This window comes from Macaca nemestrina, chromosome 4 (assembly GCF_043159975.1).
Source record: "Macaca nemestrina isolate mMacNem1 chromosome 4, mMacNem.hap1, whole genome shotgun sequence".
Taxonomy (NCBI): domain Eukaryota; kingdom Metazoa; phylum Chordata; class Mammalia; order Primates; family Cercopithecidae; genus Macaca; species Macaca nemestrina.
Window position 1 is genome coordinate 147,981,413 of NC_092128.1, and position 23,334 is coordinate 148,004,746.

Consider the following 23,334-nt stretch of genomic DNA (forward strand, 5'->3'; position numbering starts at 1 on the left):
TGAAATTCTTTTTATTGCTTACGGCTTCCCATTTTTTTCAATTTCAAATAATAATTTGGAGATTTGCATATGTCCATCAAGGTAGGCTAGGCAACAGTAAGACAAAGACATGAACATGACTTGACTCAAGGAAATAGAAATTTATTTCTTATTCACCTAACAGTCTAGTGCAGTTCCAGGGCAGCTGGGAAAAGGAGTCCTTTGTTCCACATGGTCACTCAGGTACCCAGGTTGACATGTCTCTGATATCATTTACCACCCAGTGCCACACTGGGTGTTTGCCCATTTTTGCATTACTATAAAGGAGTACCTGAGACTCAGTAATTTATAGAAAAAAAGAAGAAGAGTTGGCTCACAGTTCTGCAGGCTGTACAGGAAGCATGGTTCTAGCATCTGCTTCTGGTGAGGGCCTCAGGAAGCTTACAATTACAGTTGAAGGTGAAGAAGAGCCACAGTTGTCACATGGCAAGAGAGGGAGCAAGAGAGAGCGGCTGCGCGGGGGTCCCAGACTCTTAAACAACCAGATCTTGCATGAACTAACTGAGTGAGAACTCACTTATCTGTAAGGGCATGGTGCTAAATCATTCATGAGGAATCCTCTCCCATGATCCAACCCCTCCCACCAGGCCTCATCTCCAACACTGGTAATCATATTTCCATGTGGATTTGGAGGGGACAAACATCCAAACCATATCACTGAGTGTTGCCATCGCAGATAGCAGAAAGGGGGAATAGAGGATGAACAAATGCACTCATGAAAGTCTTACCTTTTCTTTTCTTTTTTTTTTTCTTTGGCATGAGCTGGGCTTGGAAGGTTCTGCTTGCAAGGCTCTTCTTGGTTCTGCTAACGTTCCATTGACTAGAATTCAGATCGTTCTACACTAAACTTTAAGGAATATAAAAAACATAGTCCAGCTATAAGCAGACTAAGGTGTTGGAGCAATGCCATGGATACTTTTTCATATAAATATTCTTTTCTTGAGATTAAAACATTTCTGACTTGTGCTTGAAAAGAAACTGAGTACCTGACATCAAGTTGCCATATAATCAGAGCTATCTGTCATGGTCCGGGTTCTCCCAAAAGCACACACCTTGAGACAGGATTTGAGTGCATGTAGTTTGTTTGAAAGTTCATCTCAGAAAGCACCGGTAGGGAAGTGGGTGGGGGGGCGCAGGGAATGAAGCTAATGTGGGTACATCCATGAGTAACTCCTAATGGCTTAGTCCCACTATAGTCCCCTGGGAGATAGTGTGGGACGTAGTACTTGAGGGATGAGGAAGCGGGTGTACTTGCTCTCCAACTCCTGTTTGTCACTGCTGAGGGATGCCCCCTGAGGTGTTAACTCTTTTGTACTCCCACCCTGCCATGTGCACAGCCTCATAGAGAGCCGTACAGCAGAGAATTATTGATGATTGCAAGAGGAGATCATTGGCATATACTAGAATGATGAGTGTTGGGAAGATCTGGGCAGGGCACCAAAGTATCTGTTTCTTTACCAACTAGACGCTGGGTCTAAACCGACCCACCATATTTGAATGTGCACAGCAGCCATCTATCATCAAGTTGAAATGCAACAAAAGAGATTAGGCTTAAGCAGGTCTGAAAGGTAAATATGCTCTATGAGCAGGAGGCTCAGACTCCTAATATATCTAGTTCTGCTGCAGCAACTCCTCTCCTTCAATCCACATTGACAGCCTCAAAGATGGGCATTTACTGAAGAGGAAGAGGCCAGGATCTGGCATACACATTGTTCTGCACAGTGTGTAGTCACCAACTTGAAAAGAACTGCTGCAGTGTTACAGCCCCCCTGTTCAGGAGTATTCCTGAAAGATACTGATGAAAGCAAATCGTCCCAGAAGGTAAGACTTGGGGCAGTCACTGGGTTGTCCGCTTTGCGTGGGCTGAGAGATCAGCGATTTGGATCAATCCTGATTTATACACAGTTCCTAAGGGTTTGACTGGATGGTCAGGAATTGAAAAATGCAAAATTGGAAGACTGACCAAAAGAGGTCTGGGGAAGGTTTTAAATGAGCACACTGTATAAACGTATCTGTATTCCATGTTCATGCTCAAGCAAAGGTTATGCAAAGGACAGTGGTGTTGGTAAACTTGCAGCAGTTTTAGCCACACCGCAACAGAGACAATGGGTCCTATTTTGATTATTGATCATGTTGGAAGTGAGTTTGGACATGGTTCATTTCAAACTCAGAGTTGCTCGGCTTTAAAATGTGTTTTACTCTTTCTACCATAGACCTAGGCATGTGTGATGTTGTGGGATTCATTTCCAACAACAAAGAGCCAGATCTGGAAATCTGGCTCCAGCAAAGTCAAAAACGTGTCCAGTCTTAACACCCTGCTCCCTGCTCAGAAGCTCTGTCTCCCCTGAAACTTGCTCTCTGATTCTAAGTATCTCAAAATGGCAGAGAATATGATCTATACAGTATGCAGACATGCCTTCTCACATTTGCTCAGAACCTCCTCTCCCCAAAAAATTAAAATAAACTTGAATATTTTGATTTTACAAAGTTTTCAAACTGGAATGCAGATACCTTGAAAACCAAGTGCCAATAAAGAAAGACAGCAAAGTCGGGCAACAGCGGATAAAGCAGACTAAATGCCAATTGTCAGTAATTTAATTCTCAAAACTACTCTTCAAAGTAGCCCTTGAATTATCTTCCTTGGAATAGTACCTATGTTCGCTGAGGTTAGCTAACTTAACTAAAGTTGCACAGTTAGTAGGTGACCAAGTGACCTTACATCCAATTTCTCTCTTCTCCATTGATACGATAGTACCTTATTATCTTAAGAATCTCTTTTATGGAAGAGCTTTCTATTTTTATAATCATTTCTGCTGTTAGTATGTAATAATTCATTGCATCGTTAGTGTGCAATAATAGCAAACTTGGTCTACGAGGCATCTTAGGTTGACTTTTCCATTGCCTGGATCTCTCTAAGCTTCAAATGCATATAAATACAGGACCTAGGACCATTAGTCACCCAAGCTCTTTTCTTGAAGGTGAAAAACATTTAGTTAAATGCCTACATGGCTAAATGACTATGAGTTCCATTAGCATTTAATAAACACATCATAAATGACCTTAAACCCTTCAAGCAGACTCAATAGGACTTTCACATTTTCATACTTTTTGTTATTAGCAAGAGAATGAGTCATCAAAATACACATTTCTCTAAAAAATACCCAGCAATTGAAATAACATACGAATCAACTTCCATTCTCCATAATCACTCTATACTTGTGAGGATTGACCACATTCCATTTTGACCTAATATAAGTGTTTAATACTTCTGAAAAATTAAGTTTGTATTAATCTGAAGTCATCCACCCTGCCTCCAGCCCTTTGAACTAGTTGGACAGATTCATACCTCACAACTCCTGCCTAGGGACCAAGCTGAGCCCCCAAAGCTACAAAGTCATTCATAGCTACTGCAAGGATTGTGCCTTTTTTTTTTTTTTTTTTTTTTTTGCAGGTGTACGTTTCTTCAAACGTTATTAGCACACATTCCCAACTTTTTGGTTTGTAGACCTGTCTTCAGCCTTGCTTCTGGCTCATGAGTGTAGTTTGTCCTTCATTTCTTCCAGCATTTGATATAAACATCCCCCAATCAACTCTGAGTTGAATCATCTCTGAGTTGGATCATCTCTCTGCTTTTATTACTGATTTCCTAGTTCTGATTCCTAAAAACCATTGAAATGATATTGAAACCTCATACGAATCAACTTGCTTGGGACTCTTAGTCACCTCAAATTTTTACAAAATTACATAAAAACATAATTGGCAGAGTTGATGAATGGAGGAAAATGGAATTTGCTGATCCAGGGCCAGCCACAGATTTTGGGGGTTGAGGCAGTTATTATCTCTCTACAAGAGGATCTCATTTCATGTGAACAAAAGACCACACCAAAGCAAAGCATACGATCTGTGTGTGGGAGCCCTGGGCCGGGCTGTGAGCTGAAAGCTAGAGCTGGGTGGGTATATTAGTCTGCTTTCATGCTGCTGATAAAGACATACTAGAGAATGGGCAATTTACGAAAGAAAGAGGTTTATTGGACTTACAGTTCCACATGGCTGGGGAGGCCTTACAATCATGGTGGAGGGCAAGGAGGAGCAAGTCACATCTTACCTGGATGGCAGCAGGCAAAGAGAGGGCTTGTGCAGAGAAACTCCCGTTTTTAAAAATATCAGATCTCGTGAGACCCATACACTATCACAAGAACAGCACAGGCAAGACCCACCCCCATGGTTCAATCATCTCCCGCCAGGTCCCTCCCATAACATGTAGGGATTATGGGAGCTACAAGATGAGATGTGGGTGGGGACACAGAGCCAAACCATATCAGTGGGAGTCAGAGCTAAATGTCTGGGCCTGAAATGGCAAACGGTGGCCTTTTCCTTTCACTCTCTCTGAATGACCACCTTGAAGGCAAATCAACAGGAATGACAGGGGAAGAGAGCCATGCAGCTGAGCTGTCTGCCAGTCTGAAGGGGAAATTCAATAGCTCTCCACTCCAAACTGAGCCCTGAGTCAGCCTCTCTGAAATCCAGTGACATTTCTGCCTGTTAGTGAATGGAAACACACGTCTTTCATTCCTGAGTTGAGCGGTGTTTTATCTGCTGTGTCCTTGCTTGCCTGGTCTGATTGCTTGCTGAGAAAAAAAAAAAAAAAAAACAATTAAATCTTCCATTCAATTATGGCCTGTTTGGGTATGAAGAGCTATTTAAAACCAGAGAGGCTTATCACATTAATGAGTACGACTGTGGAAATTAATACCTGAGAAAGGGGATTCCCTGGAGAATTGGAAGGCAGAGCTGAGAATATAAGGATGTTATGATCTTCATAACATGATAGAAAAACTATTGATAAAATGGCACATTACCCCAGGAGATAGATACTTTTGTGTTAAATGGGCATGAAAATGAACAGATATATTTTGCATAACCTGATAGACAATACAAACTTAGATGGTAGCGCACATATTCATAACTCTAATACTCTGCCTAATATCCTCCTTGTGAGAGCCCAGTGCTGACCTTCTCTGGTTTTTAGGGGTCAGAACTAGGAAATCAGTAATAAGAGAAGGAGAGAGAGAATTCAACTCAGAGCTGGTTGGGGAATGTTTACATCAAGACTGGGAGAAATAAAGGACAAGCTCACATTCATGAGCCAGAAGCAAGGTTGAAGACAGGCCTACCACTGAAGTTGGGAGTGGAGCTGGGTGTTAATTAGGTTTGGAGACATGTACATCAGAAAAATAAAGAAAAGCACAATCCTTGCAGTAGCTATGAATGGCTTTGCAGCTCTGGGGGCTCAGCAGCTCCTCACTAGGCAGGAGCTGTGATGCATGGACCTCTTCAGCTAGTTCAAAGGGCTGGAGGCAGGGTGGATGGCTTTTCAGATTAACACAAACTTAATTTAAAAAAAAATGTTTTAAACACTCATATTAGGTCAAAATGGAATGTGGTCAATCCTCACAAGTGTAGAGTGATTGTGGAGAATGGAAGTTGATTCGTATGATATTTCAATTGCTGGCTATTTTTTAGAGAAATGTGTATTTTTGATGACTCATTATCTCGCTAATAACAAAAAATATGAAAAAGTGAAAGTCCTATTGAGTCTGCTTGAAGGATTTAAGGTCATTTATGATGTGTTTATTAAATGCCAATGGAACTCAGTCATTTAGCCATGTAGGCACTTAACTAAATGCTTTTTACCTTTAAGAGAAGAGGTGGGGTGACTAATGGTCTTAGGCCCTATATTTATGTGCATTTGAAACTCAGGAAGACGAAGGCATTAGAAAAGTCAAGCTAAGAAGCCTCAGATCAAGTTTGCTATTATTAATGAATTATTGCATACTAACAATAGAAATCATTACAAAAATAGAAAACTCCCTCATAAAAGAGATTCTTAAGATAACAAGGTACTGTGGCATCAGTGGAGAACAGAAAAATTGGACATAAGATCACTTGGTCACTTATTAGCTGTGTAGCTTTAGTTAATTAGTTAACCTCAGTGAACACAAGTACTATTCTGAGGAAGATACTTCAATAACTACTTTTAAGGGTAGTTTTGAGAATTAAAGAAAATTCAAGGAGTTACATTATCTTTGTCCAATTTGTGTGGCCATAACAGACTACCTGAGGCTGGGTAATTTATGAAAAAAAAAAAAAAAAAAAAAATGAGGTTTATTTGGCTCACGATTCTGGTGGCTGAAAAGTCTAAGGTTGGGCAACAGCATTTGGTAAGGGCCTCATGCTGCTTCAACTCATGGCGGAAAGTGGAAGGTGATTGGGCTTATGAGAAGAGTTCACATGGTGAAAGTAGAAGCAAGAGAGAGACTGAGGAAGCCAGATTCTTTTTAACAACTGCTCTTGCAGGAACTAATTGGTCGTCTACAGCGAGAACACTCTCACCCTAGTGGGAGAGCACCTCCCATTGGGCTGCACCTTCCAACGTGGGGGCCACGTTGGCAATCAAATATCAACATGAATTTTGACGGAGGCAAACCACATCCAAACCCTAGCACACATCTTGCAAAGATTGCAGTATGGTGCCTAAAATGTAGTGAATTCATATTAAATGGCCTTAGTTCCTGTGGCAGGATCAATTACCTGGAAACCCAGGGGGTTAAGAAAGCAATTATTTCTTTATATTTTCCACTGAAGTGAAGGACCCTAGAAAATAGAGTTAGTGTCAGACTCCCTTACAAAGAATTGGCTTCAGAAAGGCCACATTTTGGAATCAGCATCCTTTTGTGCCCAAGTCAGAGAAATACTGGGATCTGTTCTGAGCTCCATAAGCTGCTTCAGCACATCGCGGGTGAAAAGAATGTGCTGGGAAGGCAGGATAGTCCTGGCAAGAAGAGTGAGCTCAGCCCAATACTAACAGGCCAAATCTTACGGTAGAGGTAGTAGAGAGTGCCTTTGAGAAAACAGGGAAGTGTATAATAGAAGAGCACCATGCAGGAAGCAGATGTAACATCTTTTACTGCAAGGGAACATTCTACCTCTGGTGGCTTTGGTTTGAGCTTCTGTGTTGCATGGTAACACGTTGTTTCTTCATGGAAGGAGAAGCCTGGTGGACCTGAGTATATACAAGCAGTGTATGACCCTAGTATGGGGCTTGGCCCTTCATCTGAGTGACTGCAGAGAAGAAGGTGGAGCCTTTTAGAGCCCAATTTTGTTGGACAGAGAGGGAAGCAATATTTTAGGAGGAGACTGATGGAAATGCTGACACTCATATGGTATTTTGGCTGACCAGAGAGGATAACATGCCTCCTCCAATTTTATTTCTAGAATATACATCAGGAATTAAACAATTAGGGGGCCAAAGTGATCAAGGCCCTGCAAACTGACTGATAACAGTCTCTACTCATTACTCTCTCCGAGCAAGCTTAGGAGCATTCCAACCACCCATGAGTCAATTAACGCAATAAAATTGGGAGTAATTCTTAGAAGAACTAACAGAGTTTGCAGCACTGGGTTATGTTTTTATTTTGAGTCCTATGGTCCAGGGTTACTTTTGCCTACAAATTTAATTCAAACCTATACGCAGAGAGATGGCTTAAATATGCCCAAGGAATATTTATGTGAATTGACAAGTCAGATAAGACTTCTCTTTCTTAAACTTCAGCTTCTTACCAGGATGAATAATCGTAAAACCTAGATTATTAAAATTCATTGGGTATTGCCATTCTATTGCACGTCATATTTAGGCCTGTAACATGACTTCTATTTATTAAAGGGTCAAATGCTTGCTCCATGCTGGCATTTTGGTGCATTACACATTTTCTGGGACATTTTCAGCTTTACATATTTTGTCTGATAGATACATTCAGTTTTTTACTTTTTTAAGTTTTTTAGAGACAGAGTTTCACTCTGTCACCCAAGATGGGGTACAGTGGCAGAATCATAGCTCATTGCACCTGTGACTTCCTGGGCTCCAGCAATCCTCCCACCTCAGCCTCCTGAGTAGGTGGGATTACAGGTGTGCACTACCACACCCAGCTAATTTTTGTAATTTTTTATAGAGATGGAGTCTCGCTGTGTTGTCCAGGCTAGTCTTGAACTCATGGCCTCAAGTGACCCTCCCACCTCTGCTTTTATTAGAGTTAAATATATTGAATAATATTGGTGTGTATTATTACAGCCATCTCATAGCACCATAACTGGATTTCAGTGATCCGTTCAATGAAATTGGCATCTATATCTGTAGCAGAGGCTTGGGGTCTTTTTGGCCTGGATGTATAAATGAGAAGATAACTGAAAATGGAGAGCATTAGGAAAGGTGACTGACAGGAGACATTAGAGAATCTGGGTTTCTTTTATCCTGGATTTATTTGATTCCCTGAAACACTGGGTCTGGAATGATTTTCTGCCAGTTAAGTATCAAATGATTCGAACAGCTTCCAGGGAGGAACATAAGAAGGATTAGAATTAGATAGGAAAGGCAAAGAAAACATAATTCAAGTCTGTAAAATCTTCATGGATATGAAAAGTGTCGCCGATATTGTCCACCAGATCCCTGAACAGCAGAATTATTCTGCATTCTGTCTCCCTAATACAAATACTGTAGGATAAAGGGTTAGGACAAACACAGTGAGGCTTGGTTTTATATTTCCCTCAGTACAGAGTTTACATTTTTTGAATAAATGGGTGAAAAGATGGCTGGGTAGGTATGATAGCAAAGATCAAAAATATGAACTTGTCTATGGAATGGCTAATGCAATTAGGGGTGATTGTATATCCTGGATTCTGAGCTGGATTTCCACTGATGTGATCTAATGAGACAGTCCTAATCTAAAAGTAGATAATTTGAGTCCGTGCATGCTTTTGGAACCCATCACATGGATTTGTGGCCAATCCGTGTCAATGGGAGACAAACATAGTCTGAACACTTTCAGTTTCAGTGACTAGATCCAGCCACAAAGCTGAAATCTAGGAAATGCAAGTATCTGTCCTAGAAAGGTGACAGTACCAACCCACTGACTCACTTGGCTTAAAACAGGCAACATCACCCAGTAACATAAATGCTAAACACAAAGGCACACCCACTCTTTTTGCTGGTGCTTTCAACTCTTCATCCTGGTTCTTGGGAAATAAGAAACATGGCAACAGGAATGCATCCACATTTTGTGAAGCTGATAGCAAGAGGATATTTTGTGTAAATGCTACTAGTTTCAGCTCAATGAAGATCTAGTCTCACTCTCTTTGGATTCTTTTCCATAGTCCGTTAGTTTGCAATTGGTTATGGCTCGTATCAAAAAGAGCTTCTCTGAGATGCTCTAAGTAGAACAAATCCATAAACCAAACACAATGGAATTTTGCTATTGTGTTCTTTCCCTGTCTCCCTGTCTCTCATCTCTTCAAAACTCCTTGACTTAAAAAAAAAAAAAAGGTGAGATATATAATATCAAGGCTAGTGCATGGCACTTGTCTGGGAAGGTTTTTAGCCAATATTATGAAGAAACCTTAGGACTAGAGAACTATGTCCCATCCATTGCAATCTGTTATCTCAAGGTGACATTTCATGAATATTTTATCAATAAGACTTTTCACTATGTGTCGCTAAACACTACAAAGACAGGCATCAGGGTACATTTCGTTGTAAACTATATTTAGTTACATACACTAAATGTAAAAGGTATGGAACATAGTATTTCCAAATCTGATACAGTCTCTCCTCTCATTAACATTCTTACTTTGAAATACAACCCATAGGCCTCCAAAAACAAAGAGTTTCTATGCAAATTACCCATATAAACCAAAGCCCCAGGAGAATGATTAAACTGCTTAAAAGAAAAACAACTTTTTAGGCCGGGCGCAGTGGCTCAAGCCTGTAATCCCAGCACTTTGGGAGGCGGAGACGGGCGGATCACGAGGTCAGGAGATCGAGACCATCCTGGCTAACCCGATGAAACCCCGTCTCTACTAAAAAATACAAAAAACTAGCCGGGCGAGGTGACGGGCGCCTGTAGTCCCAGCTACTTGGGAGGCTGAGGCAGGAGAACGGCGTAAACCCAGGAGGCGGAGCTTGCAGTGAGCTGAGATCCGGCCACTGCACTCCAGCCTGGGCAACAGAGCGAGACTCCATCTCAAAAAAAAAAAAAAAGAAAAAGAAAAACAACTTTTTAAAAAAGCTTTGCAGAAGTATCTTTTCTAAAAAAAAAAAAAAAAGAGAGAGAGAGAGAAAGTCATGCTCAGTCATGCTTATTGCAAATGTCTTATTTATCTAAAAACATGTTGCCCATGGATCTTGGTTAGGCAATGTTTTGTTAACCTAGTTTTAATTATTCTATACATTTGGAAGAAACAAAATTACATGTATTTTAAAAAAATTCTATAATCCATCATTCCAGAATAATGATTTTATTGATTGTGTTTTGACATTATAGTTTATTGAGAGATACTATGAGAAATAGCTTTGTTACTGTCAGGATTTTGTTAAGAGCAACGTTCATTCATTTCTCATTGACATAAAGATGATACATTTATTTTAGAATTAATTAACGGCAAAACTTTAGTTCTCATAAAGGATTCATATAAAACCTCCTTATGGACACTGGAAGGTATATAACCAGCATGTTTTTTGCTCTGGTCACAAGAAATCTGATAGCTAATTTCACAGTTAAATTATATGTTTAAGCAGTATCTGCAGATGGTCCTTATACATTCTAAAGTCTGAGACAGCATAGTTCTGTATTATTTTGGACTTAAAATTTATACAAGGGTATTATCTTCATTTTTTCTTTTTCTTTTTTTTGACATGGAGTCTCACTTTTGTTGCCCAGGCTGGAATGCAATGGCACAATCTCAGCTCATAGAAACCTCAGCCTTCCTGGGCTCAGATGATTCTCCCACCTCAGCCTCCTGAGGAATAGCTGGGATTACAGGTGTGCACCATCATGCTCAACTAATTTCTGTGTTTTTTTGGTAGAGACTGGGTTTAGTCATGTTGCTCAGGCTGGTCTGGAAGTCCTGGGCTCAAGCTTTCTGCCCACCTCAGCCTCCCGAAATGCTGGGATTATAGGCATGAGCCACCACACCCAGACTTCTTTTTCACTCTTCTTAGGAGGAATAATTTAGCAATTCAAATCTGATGTGCCCATGCCACTATCTTCTGATGCTCTGTGTTATGGATCGAATGTTTGTGTGCCCTCAACATTCATATGTTGAAGTTCCAACCCCCAGTATGGCTGTAATTGAAGGTGGGGCCTCTAAGGAAGTAGTTGAGGTTGAGCGAAATCACAAGGGTAGGGCCCTGATTCTATAGGATTAGTGATCTTATAAGAACACACACCATCTTTGCCTCCTGATATTCAAAGAAAGAAGGGGAAAAAAAAGGAAAGAAGGAAGGAAGGAAGGAAGAGAAAGAAGACGGAAGGAGAGAAAGAAGAGAGAGAGAAAAGGAGACAGAGAGAGAGGGAGGGTGGAAGGAAGTAAGGAAGAAAGAAAAAGAAGGGAAAGAAAGAAAGAAAGAAAGAAAGAAAGAAAGAAAGAAAGAAAGAAAGAAAGGAAGGAAGGAAGGAAGGAAGGAAGGAAGGAAGGAAGGAAGGAAGGAAGGAAGGAAGGAAAAGAAAGAAAGAGAGAGAAAGAAGAGAGAGAGAAGGATACAGAGAGAGGGAGGGTGGAAGGAAGTAAGGAAGAAAGAAAAAGGAGGAAAAGAAAGAAAGAAAGAGAAAGAGAGAGGAAAGAAAGAGGAAGGAAGGAGAGAAAGAAGAGAGAGAAGGAGACAGAGAGAGAGGGAAGGTGGAAATAAGGAAGAAAAAAGAAGGAAAAGAAAGAAAGAAAAAGAAAGAGAGAAAGAAGGAAGAAAGAAGGAAGGAAGGAAGGAAGGAAAGAAGGAAGGAAGGAAGGAAGGAAGGAAGGAAGGAAGGAAGGAAGGAAAGAAGGAAGGAAGGAGGGAAGGAAGGAAGAAAGGAAGGAAGGAAGGAAGGAAGGAAGAAGGAAGGAAGAAGGAAGGAAGGAAGGAAGAAGGAAGGAAGGAAGGAAGGAGGAAGGAAGGAAGGAAGGAAGGAAAGAAGGAAGGAAGGAAGGAAGAAGGAAGGAAGGAAGGAAGTAGGAAGGAAGGAAGGAAGGAAGGAAGGAGGGAAGGAAGGAAGAAAGGAAGGAAGGAAGGAAGGAAGGAAGAAGGAAGGAAGGAAGAAGGAAGGAAGGAAGGAGGGAAGGAAAGGGAAGAAAGACCAGAGAGATGTCTTTATCGCAGAAACTATGTGAGTAGGCGGTGAGATGTGATTACCCAGGAACCAAGACAAGAGGTCCTAGAATAAAACCTACATTTTTGGCACCATGATCATGGACTTCCCAGCCTCCAGAACTGTGAGAAATAAATTTCTGTTTCTTATACATTACCCAGCCTGTGGCATTTTGTTATGGCACTCCAAGGAGATGAATACACTACAGTACCTTAAATCCATTCCATACTGGACAATATCAAGCTATGTGTTAGAATACGAAGATTTTATTTTTAGTTAAATTATTGTCTTACTATTTAACCTTAAATCCACTTTTCCACCTCATTCACCTCAGTGATTTGCAAGATATCTGAATTTGAAAATTACCTTAATGGGCTTTATTTCTTCCTGGAATATAAATTATTCAGGGTTGGAAGATAACTTAATGATTATCCAGTAAATCATCTTGTTTTATAAATGAGAAAAAAATGCAAACAAAATGAGTTAATTGCTCATAGAACCAAGATCAGACATCAGATCGCTGAAAGAATCTTGGATTTTTTTTCTCATTCCCAACATGTGGTACCAGTTCCAAGTTGTTGATTTTCTACAAGCCAGCTGGTTAGAATGTAAACTAGCACCACCACTGTGGAAAACAGTGTGGAGATTCCTTAAAGAACTAAAAGTAGAACTACCATTTGATCCAGCAATCCTACTACTGGTTATCTACCCAGAAGAAAATGAGTCATTATATGAAAAAGATACTTGCACACGCATGTGTATAGCAGCACAATTCGCAATGGCAAACATGTGGAATCAGCCCACATGCCCATCAATCAACGAGTGGATAGAGCAACTGTGGCATGCATATACATATCAGAATACTATTCAGCCATAAAAAAGAATGAATTAATGACATTCACAGCAACCTGGATGAGATTGGAGACTACTCTTCCAAATGAAGTAACTCAGGAATGGAAAACCAAATATTGTATGTTCTCATTCATAAGTGGGAGCTAAGCTATGAGGATGCAGATGCAAAGGCATAAGAATGATACAATGGACTTTGGGGACGCAGGGGGAAAGGGTGGGAAGGGGATGAGGGATAAGACAACAAATTGGTATATACTGCTCGGGTGATGGGTGCACCAAAATCTCACAAATCACCACTAAAGAACGTATCCATGTAACAAAACACAACCTGTTCCCCAAAAACCTATGGAAATAAAAAATTTAAATAAAAATACAGCAATATTCTACTCCATTTTGTTATTCAATGTCAGTTACCTTATGTTAAAAGCTAGCCACAAAGGAATTGCTCTGTGGGTTTATGTTTTTAAAAGACACAGGAAGTTAGACAAGACTTCAAATTTGGACCTAGAGGCTGGGCGTGGTGGTTCTCTCCTGTAATCCCAGCACTTTGAGGGGCTGAGGCAGGAGGACTGCTTGAGCCCAGGAGCTCCAGACGAGCCTGGGCAACTTAGTGAGACCCTGTCTTTGTAAAAGGAAAAACTGGATCTAGCAAATTTAGCAGTTCCATAACAGCAGTGTGACCAGAGCAGGCGCCTAACTTTTATAAAGTTTGATTTCTTGTCTATAATAGGAAGGAAGTAATACCTGCACCACCAGCTGCATTTCTTAGCTGTTTCTCTTTCTTTGCCATCAGTGAGGTTTTGAAGGCTGCTACCTGACTGGCCTTGGAAGAAATTAAAGAAAGAGAATCAGAGATGGTCTTGCCGATGACTGCAGCAGGCGCGAGTGGGCAGTGGGGAATAATTGCAGGAAGCAGGGAGGGAAGGGAATTAAAATCAGACGGGAAGCCTCTGTATGAGATGAACTTATATGATATCTGAAGGTCAGGATCTTACATGGGAAAGGAACAGGAGCAGAAAAATGAATTTCTCTTACGTGATGGGGCTCTGGGTGTGATTTATGAGGGAAGCCAGATGGAAGGTTATTTGATAAGCTGACTGCATGGTGCTTTCAGACCAGGGATGAGAAGATTCTGCAAAAGCGTGTGACCCATGCAGTGAGACCGAGGTCAAAAGTAAAGTGTGAGAGTCACTGGTGCCTTTTTATTAATTTACGAAAATCCAAGTCGTGCGCAAAATTTAAGATTCTCAAATTTGGTCTAAAGCAGGTGAATCTGTTATCTTGAGCTAAGTCACAGTTTCCCAGGAGAGAATGTAACGCTCACATTGTTGTTTTCTTTTCTATTTTGTTGCTAGAATGATCTTTGAATGTTTGAAATCTAAATTTTAATGAAAGAAAATCAAATGTACCTATAGAAACATCAGAGAGTTGAAAAGGTCTTTAACAGCAAAGAAACAGGCTTCTCCTTGGATAGAAATGACAACTTTTAACTCCTGTTTTTGTTTCTCTTGCAAATAATATACTAATACCAATATTTTGTGATTTATCAATCATAAAGATTATATACAGACTGTCTGATATAGAAGAGGAAAATGTTGGTTCCTTAATTCCACGGTCCCTGCCTTTGCCTTCCATAGAACACAACAGCAAAACAGCGTTCCCTGGAGTAGATCCATGCAGTGCCCCCGAAACTCTTTCAGTCCTACTTTTTTTTTTTTTTTTAAGCTGAAGTCACATTCTGTTGCCCAGGCTGGAGTGCAGTGGCACGATCTCGGTTCAATGCAACCTCCACCTCCTGGGTTCAAGCGATTCTCCTGCCTCAGCCTCCAGAGTAGCTGGGACTACAGGTGCCCACCACCATGCCCGGCTAATTTCTGTATTTTTAGTAGAGACAGGGTTTCACCATGTTGACCAGGCTGGTCTCAAACTCCTGACCTCAGGGGATCTGCCTGCCTCAGCCTCCCAAAGTGCTGGGATTACAGGTGTGAGCCACCACACTCGGCCCTACTTTTTGATATTTATATTTTGTACTTATTTTCAAGGCTACCTCTTACAATTTTAAATAACATATTTAAACTGTCGTTTCTTCTTGTCTCAATTTTAGTGGAGTGCTGACTCCAGACCATCAAAGTTGAGGCTTTTAGCAATCACATCCCTTTCTCGCCTTGATTCCATCCTTCTCTCTGTTCTCCAACTTCTTTTAAGAAATAAAATCATCTTTTTTTACACTATCAAGATGGAAAACACAAATGCAATGTGCCTGATAACAAAAAGGAGAACTTCTTTACTTTTCCCATAGGTTAATTCTAAATCTTGAAAACCATACCTATCCAAAACAAAACAATAACAACAAAAAACAACAAAAGGAAAAACAAAAAACAAAAACATTCACTTATCATGACTATGTCAATTTCTCAGATTGCAGAGCCAGATAGTAAGCTAGGATTACATTTCCTTTTGAAGGGGTAGTGCCTCTCAAGAATAAATGTTCTTAGCATGCATATCAAATTGATTTCTCTTTTTTTTTTTAAACACTATTCATGACTCAGAAACAGTCCTGTTTTATTTTGCTTTGTATTTAGTCCTGAGTTTCGTATTCTGATTTTCCCCCCAACCTGAAATTCCTTCCTGCCTTCCTTTTCTCCTTCCTTTTCTTCTTCCTTTTTCTTGTTAGTAACATTCTATCATATCTTTGCCATATCTCCAAAATTACCCAGTCTGTCTATAATTCCAGCTGTTGGGGAGCATCCAGTTTCTTTCTTTCTTTTTTTTTTTTCTTTTTTTTTTAAGATAGAGTCTCGCTGTGTCGCCCAGGCTAGAGTGCAATGGCGCAATCTTGGCTTACTGCAACCTCCGCCTCCCGGGTTCAAGCCATTCTCCTGCCTCAGCCTCCCAAGTGCCTGTCACCACACTTGGCTAATTTTTCTATTTTTAGTAGAGACGGGGTTTCACCATATTGGCCAAGCTTGTGATCCACCCACCTCGGCCTCCCAAAGTGCTGGGATTACAGGCGTGAGCCACCACACCTGGCCCCAATTTCTTTACTGGAAAAATACCTTCCTGGAAGTTCCCAAGATTTTTTCTCCATCTCAGTCCACCTGCTTCCCAGCTTCCATCCTGGAACCTCACTAGTTTCTGCTCTACAAGAATCAAGCATAGAGTGGAGCCCTAAGTGGCATATCTGTTTGGAGAACAGATACATGCTCAATTCAGTTCTTTGTTCAAGCTCCCCCTCTCACTCTCAACCTCTGTTCTCCCAGACCTCTAGTCCAGGGTATGTCCTGAGTTCTTCCCAGGAGACAAGTTCCCACACCATGACATCCCTTCTTTAGCATATTCTGGGCTGGGGATTTTTCTGTTGTATCCATCCATGTACTTTCATCTGATGTTTGTCTTCTTGCAATGCATTGAGACTCCCTCAACTATTAACAACAGCCCCCCACATCCATGCCCCTTGTTTCTCTTTTGTGTGTACATTCTTTTCTTTCTTTCTTCTTCTTTTTCCTCCTATTTGTGAAAAACAGGATCTTGCTATGTTACCCAGGCAGCTCTCAGACTCCTGGGTTCATGTGATCTTACCACTTCCGCCTCCCTAAGAGCTGGGTGTGTACATTCTTTTAGTTTTATTTTAATTCCTCTGGGATCTCTGTAGCAGTGTTGGTGGCGATCAGTTCACTTCTATGATAGGAAGAAAGTAGAAGCTGTGACAGGTGTTGCATGACTTTATGAAGACTTCATCACATAGGTTTGATAGTTATTGGTAACTTACTCTCCTGCTCGTCTCCCCTCCCTGGAGGGTAAGAATGGAGCTGAAAATTCCAAGCTTCTAACCATGGCTTAGTCTTTCTAGTGACCAGTCCTGATCCTAAAGCTCTCCATAAGTTGACCAAGAGTTGCCTCATTAGAACCAAAGATGCTCTTATCACCCAAAAAATTTGAAGAGATTTAGGAACTCTGGGTAAGATGTTTCTATCACCCTCATCACTCAGGAAATTACAAACATTTCTGGAGTTCTGTTTCAGGAACCAGCAACAGAAATTATGTCTATGTTTCTCATTGTGCCACAGTGCTCACCATAGAATACTAGGCTTAGGAGAAGCAGGGAGGTAGTGAGCTTGACTGACAGGTGAGGAGCTGGTTGGGTCCCACTGGTTTCACAGAGTGGGACTTCTCTTGTTATTGGCGTCTTATCCCCAGCTCTCTGGCCAATTTCCTAGTCACTTTGGTAGTGGAGCAGATGGAATATGAAGTGAACAAAGATTGGGGAATTCTTCCTGTCATGATTGTTATTATTTGCTCTGTCTTCAAAGTTACCACTCCACGGACAATGGGAAACGGGTGAATAATAAAAATCATGCCTGCTTCTTGGAAATACAGTTAAATATTTGTATTAATTAAACGTCACTCAGATACACTTGAAAAAGTGGGCGGCTTGGTGACTTTGCAAAACAATGATCAGAGCGTGAGTTTACAAATTTTTTCTCAACAATCACAAATGTAAATGTGGATGAAAAGTGTCCTTTTTGTAGGGTGGGTGTATTAGTTCGTTTTCACACTGCTATACCGAACGACCTAAGGCTGGGTAATTTATAAAGATAAAAGGCTTAATTGACTCACGGTTTTGCATGGCTGGGGAGGCCTCAGGAAACTTACAATCATAGCGGAAGGTGAAGGAGAAGCAAGCACCTTCTTTGTAAGGTGGCAGGACATGGGTGGGAGGGAATTGCCAAACACTTCAAACCATCAGATCTTGTGAGAACTCACTCAGGATCACAAGAAGAGCATGGGGGAACTGCCCCCATGATCCAATCACCTCCCGTCAAGTCCCTCCCTGGACACATGGGGATTACAATTGGAGGTGAGATTTGGGTGGCGACACAGAGCCAAACCATATCAGAGGGGAAGGAAGAGAGTAGGTGGGTTTGCCAGGGCTACTTTGAGTTCAGAATCCTAAAAATAAGAGTGGAGATTTATCTGTGGTGGAGACACCAACAGAAACATGAAGATGTCCATGGTGAGAAATGCAGGCATTGTCAAGTGGTGATTTGTGTGGTTCCCAAACATGGCCATGTTAGGAGCATATAAACATGTCAACAGAGACTAGTAAGTTCAAGTTCCTTGAGTCATTAATTGGATCTTCTTTTTACTTCCCTGCTTCTCCCTTACCTAGTATTCTATGGTGAACACGATAGCACAATAAGAAACATGGACATTGTCTCTGTCCCTGGTTCCTGACACAGAACTCCTAAAACCCTTGCAATTACCTGAGTGACAGGGGTGAGAGAAGCATCTTACCCAGAGCTCCTAAATCCCTTCAAATTTCCTGGGTGATAACAGCATCTTTTATTCTAATGAGGCAACTCTTGGTGGGCCCTTGGAGAGCTTCAAGATGGTGGCTGGCCACTAGGGAAAGACTAGCCCATGATTAGAAGCCTGGAACATTCATTTCTCTTTTCTAGGGAAGGGAGGGGGGCTAGAAATTAAGTTAATAATAATTGATCAAACCTATTTTATGAAGCCCCCATAAAGTCCCTTAACTATGAGATCCAGGGAACTTCTGAGTTGATGAAGGGTTCTATGTGCTTGGAGGGTGGTGCATCCCAACCACATGGGGATAGAAGCTCCTGTTTCCAGAACCCTTCCGGACTTTGCCCTAGGTATCTCTTCATCTGCCTCTTCATTTTTATCTTTTACACTGCTGGTGGGAATGTAAACTAGTACAACCACTATGGAAAACAGTATGGAGATTCCTTGAAGAATTAAAAGCATAATTACCATTTGTTCCAGCAATCTCACTACTGGGTATCTATCCAAAGGAAAAGAAGTCATTATATGAAAAAGACACTTGCACACGTATGTTTATAGCAGCACAATTCACAATTGCAAGAATATGGAACCAACCTAAATGCCCATAGATCAATGAATGGATAAAGGAAATGTGGTATATATACTCAATGGAATACTACTCAGCCATGAAAAAGAATGAAATAATGACATTCACAGCAACCTGGATGGAGTTGGAGATCATTATTCACTAAGTGAGGTAATTCAAGAAGGCAAAACCAAATAACCAAATATATTCTGACTTGTAAGTGAGAGATAAGCTATGATGACACAAAGGCATGAGAATGATATAATGGACTTTGAGAGTTCAGGGGGAAGAATGGGAGAAGGGTGAGGGCTAAAAGACTACACATTGGGTACAGTGTACACATTGGCTCACTACTCAGGTGATGGGTGCACCAAAATCTCAGAAATCACCACTAAAGAATTTATCCATTGCAGCCTAAAAAAGAATGAGTTCATGTTCGTGACCTTTGCAGGGACATTGATGAAGCTGGAAGCCATCATTCTCAGCAAACTAACACAGGACCAGAAAACCAAACGCCGCATGTTCTCACTCATAAGTGGGAGTTGAACAATGACAGCACATGGACACAGGGAGGGGAACATCACACACTGCGGCCTGTTGTAGGGTCGTGGGCTAGGGGAGGGAGAGCATTAGGACAAATAGCTAATGCATGCAGGGCTTAAAACCTAGATGATGGGTTGATAGATGCAGCAAACCATCATGGCACATGTATACCTATATAACAAAACTACAGGTTCTGCACGTGTATCCCAGAACCTCAAGTAAAAGAAAAAGAATTTATCCATGTAACCAAAAACCACCTGCTCTCCAAAAACTACTGAAATAAAATAATACAATAATTCTCTTATAATAAATCAACAAATGTAGTAAATCCATGTGAGCAACCCAAATGGTATCCACAGAGAACTGGAGAATTGTTGGGTGTGGAAAACCCACACATGTTTGGTGTCAGAAGTGTGTAATGCAGGTTCAACATGGATTCACTGTGACAACTTGCAGCAAGGTACTTAACTCTTCTGTGCCTCAGTTGCCTCATGTGTAAGGTGAGGACATGAGTATCTGCATCTCCAAGGGCTGTGATGAGGATTACACAAATTAATACATGTGAAGCTCTTAGATATTAATAGTGCTATAAACCAACAGGGAGGGGCTCCAGGGACTTCACTCAACTTGAGCAATCAGCCTGTTTCACAGCCTCCTGCCCTGTAGCCTGTTTCTTTCTAAACTAGGAATGCAGTGACCTAGTTGGTTAAAACCAGCTCCTGGGCCCAGCCCGGTGGCTCACACCTGTAATCCCAGCACTTTGGGAGGCTGAGGTGGTTGGATCACTCAAGGTCAGGAGTTCAAGACCAGCCTGGCCAACATGGTGAAACCCTGTTTCTACTAAAAATACAAAAAAATTAGCCAGGTATGGTGGTGCACACCTGTAATCCCAGTTATGTGGGAGGCTGAGGCAGGAGAATCACCTGAACTCAGGAGGTGGAGGTTGCAGGGGGCCAAGATCACGCCACTGCACTCCAGCCTGGGTGACAGAGCAAGACACTGTCTCAAAAAAAAAAAAAAAAAAAAAAAAAAAAAAAAAATCCTCTTTTGCAGATTTCTACTATCCAAGATGAATGTCCTGTCTCCCCATAGGACTCTGGCAAGGCTTCCAGCCTGAGTGAAAATCAGATGTTTGTGTGCACAACTCTGTGTGTGTGTGTGTGTGTGTGAGAGAGAGAGAGAGAGGTGAAATATTAAAAAGTGGTTCAGCTAAATAAAGGATCTCATTATGTACGCTATTTTTAATTCCTCAAATGTCTGCCTTCTTCTCCCCCCTTGAGGTTCTTACTGAAATCTGACAATCAGGGTTGAACTTCGCTGTCAGCTTCCATTAAGCAAATCAAGCAGGAAAAAAAAGAGTGTGAGTCTCCTCTTGGCAGGAAGCTGATTCAGCAGTGCTAATCTGCTTGTGCTGGAGGGGGCCAGGTACCAAAGGGTTTAATTAGTCAGCCTAGGTGCTGTCTCTGGCCACAGTGCTCCCCTCCCCTTCCCTCCATCCTCTAGCCTCCCGAATGAGTGTTTTTCTCTCCATCCCTAGCCTCTGAGATCAGTTTCTTTCCCTGCGTCCCCTGCTTCTGATTCATGGGAATGCCTTGGGAATGACAAGTAGCCAAGGCCATGCCTGCCAGGCACCAGGTTGACCCTGTCAAGGGCATTTCCTCTTATGTGGACTGATCTACAAGCACTGGCTCTCTCCCTCCCTCCATCTCTTGGCTCTCCCAATAGGAGCGAGACTTGACGCCCTCCTGGGAAAATAAGGCTGCAGTGGAGTCAAAGCCACAGTGATTTCTTACCTGGAGAACAACAAGAACACTCCATTCTCTTCCCTAATCTGGTCTCCATCTGACTTCCTTCATTAGGCATTCATTCATTCATTCAAAAACAATATCATTGTTTGTCACGGTAGTTCACACCTGGAATCTCAGTATTTGGAAGGCTGAAGTGAGAGGATCACTTGAGGTCAGCAGTTCAACACCAGTCTGGGCAGCATATTGAGACCCCATCTCTACAAAAAATAAAATAAAATAAATCAGCTGGGCATAGCGTTGTGTGCCTATAGTCCCAGCTACTTGAGAGGCTGAGGTGGGAGGATCTCTTGAGCTCAGGAGGTCGAGGCTACTGTGAGCTATGATCACATCACTGCACTCCAGCCTGGGGATCAAAGCAAGACTCTGTCTCTAAAAAATAAAAATAAAAAAGAAGAGGAAGAAGGGGAAGAAGAAGAAGAAGAAGAAGAAGGAGAAGGAGGAGGAGGAGGAGGAGGAGGAGGAGAAGGGGAGAGGAGGGGGAGGGGGAAGAGGAAGAGAAGAAAAGAATCACCATGTCATTAAGATGTGAAACATTCTGGCCAGGTTGTGCTCAAGATTATGAAACGGAGCCTCTTCTCTTAATAAGTGTAGGATCTAGGAGATACTGAATGTAAAAAAGAGAAAGGAACCTAACACAGGGATTTATGGTCCAGAAAAATTAACTGGGGAAATAAGACCAAAGACAACCAAAGTACAAGATGGAAGATAATATTGCAATAAGGTTAAGAGCTCTGGGAGCTTGGGAAGTTTGAAAGAAGATGACCTAGTTCTGGAAAAAAAAAAAAAAAAAGAAATAATAACACTTTGAGAAGTGTCCTTGGAACTGGATTTCAAAGGTTGAGTAAGATACAATCAGGTAGGGAGAGGAAACTTCTGATCTCTCAGTCCCTCCTATGACTTTCACCTTCAGGTATCTCAGAGCAGCTTACGCTCCTGAATTTCAGGAGGTCCCTGAAATTCTCCAGCTGTCACTGATCCTACCCAGCTCTTCCCTACCTCCTAGTTTGAGCCACTCCTGCCTCTTCAACTGCTCCAAGGTCACAGCTGGACCCTCCCACTGTGCCTTTTCCTCTCTTCCTGTCCTTGCCAACGCATGGTCTCATGGGACCTGTCACCACAGTAGGCTGAGTTGATGTTACTTCCACGTGCTTTTTGCAGCTTCTCCATGCCAACTGTTCACACTGGGGTGGGCAATGGCTCTCTGTCTAGCAGTGGTGCATATCTCCTTGGAGGCCACTGCGATGGAAAGCTCTGCTCACCCAGTTGTTTCTTGTGCACCCTTCCTGAGTTTCCTAGGGTCTTACAGTCACTCTCTTTAGGATCTTGAATCAATTCTCTTAAGACGAGATTCTAAGAAGACAAATACCTGAAAATGTGTCTCCTCCTTGCTAACAACCAACGATCATCTCAGGTCTCAGTCCCATGACTAGCATTTTTATTATATTGTCCAGGGGAGCAGTGTAGGGGAGGCGCTCTGCTCTCCAACTGGTTTGAGAATCTGAGCCTTGGATGACCATTGTCCTAAGAGCTCTCACAACCCACAAAGCTTGTGAAATCTTCAGGGAAATAGTACCTCTGATAAATGGTTGCTTTGTCAGGTCCTCCCAGTTCTTACAATACACTTGCATGCAAAAAATAAAATCTTAAGTGTTCCAACCAATTGGATGGACCCCCTACTTGGCCAAGGAGGGACCCCAGAGAAACCTGAAGAACTCAATTCCAGGCCATGATGGGAAGGGGGGTTGGGCAAACTGCCTTGTACTTCCTCTCCTTTTGGATGTAGGCACAACTGACCAGCAGTAACATTAAAATAGAGATCCTAGGACTGACCCAACAGACACTTTACTGCAATAAGATACCAAATTCTCACCTGACTCTGCTATAGCACTACATGACAGATAGCAGACCCTGAAGAAAATCCAAATATTTTATCCCCAAATTTATGTCTTTGTCATATTTCAAGATGGCCCCATAAAGCCCTCTTTCATGGGGGATATTTGTATCTGTAGAGAATCGCCATTAATGCAGCCAGGCCTTTCCTGAATGT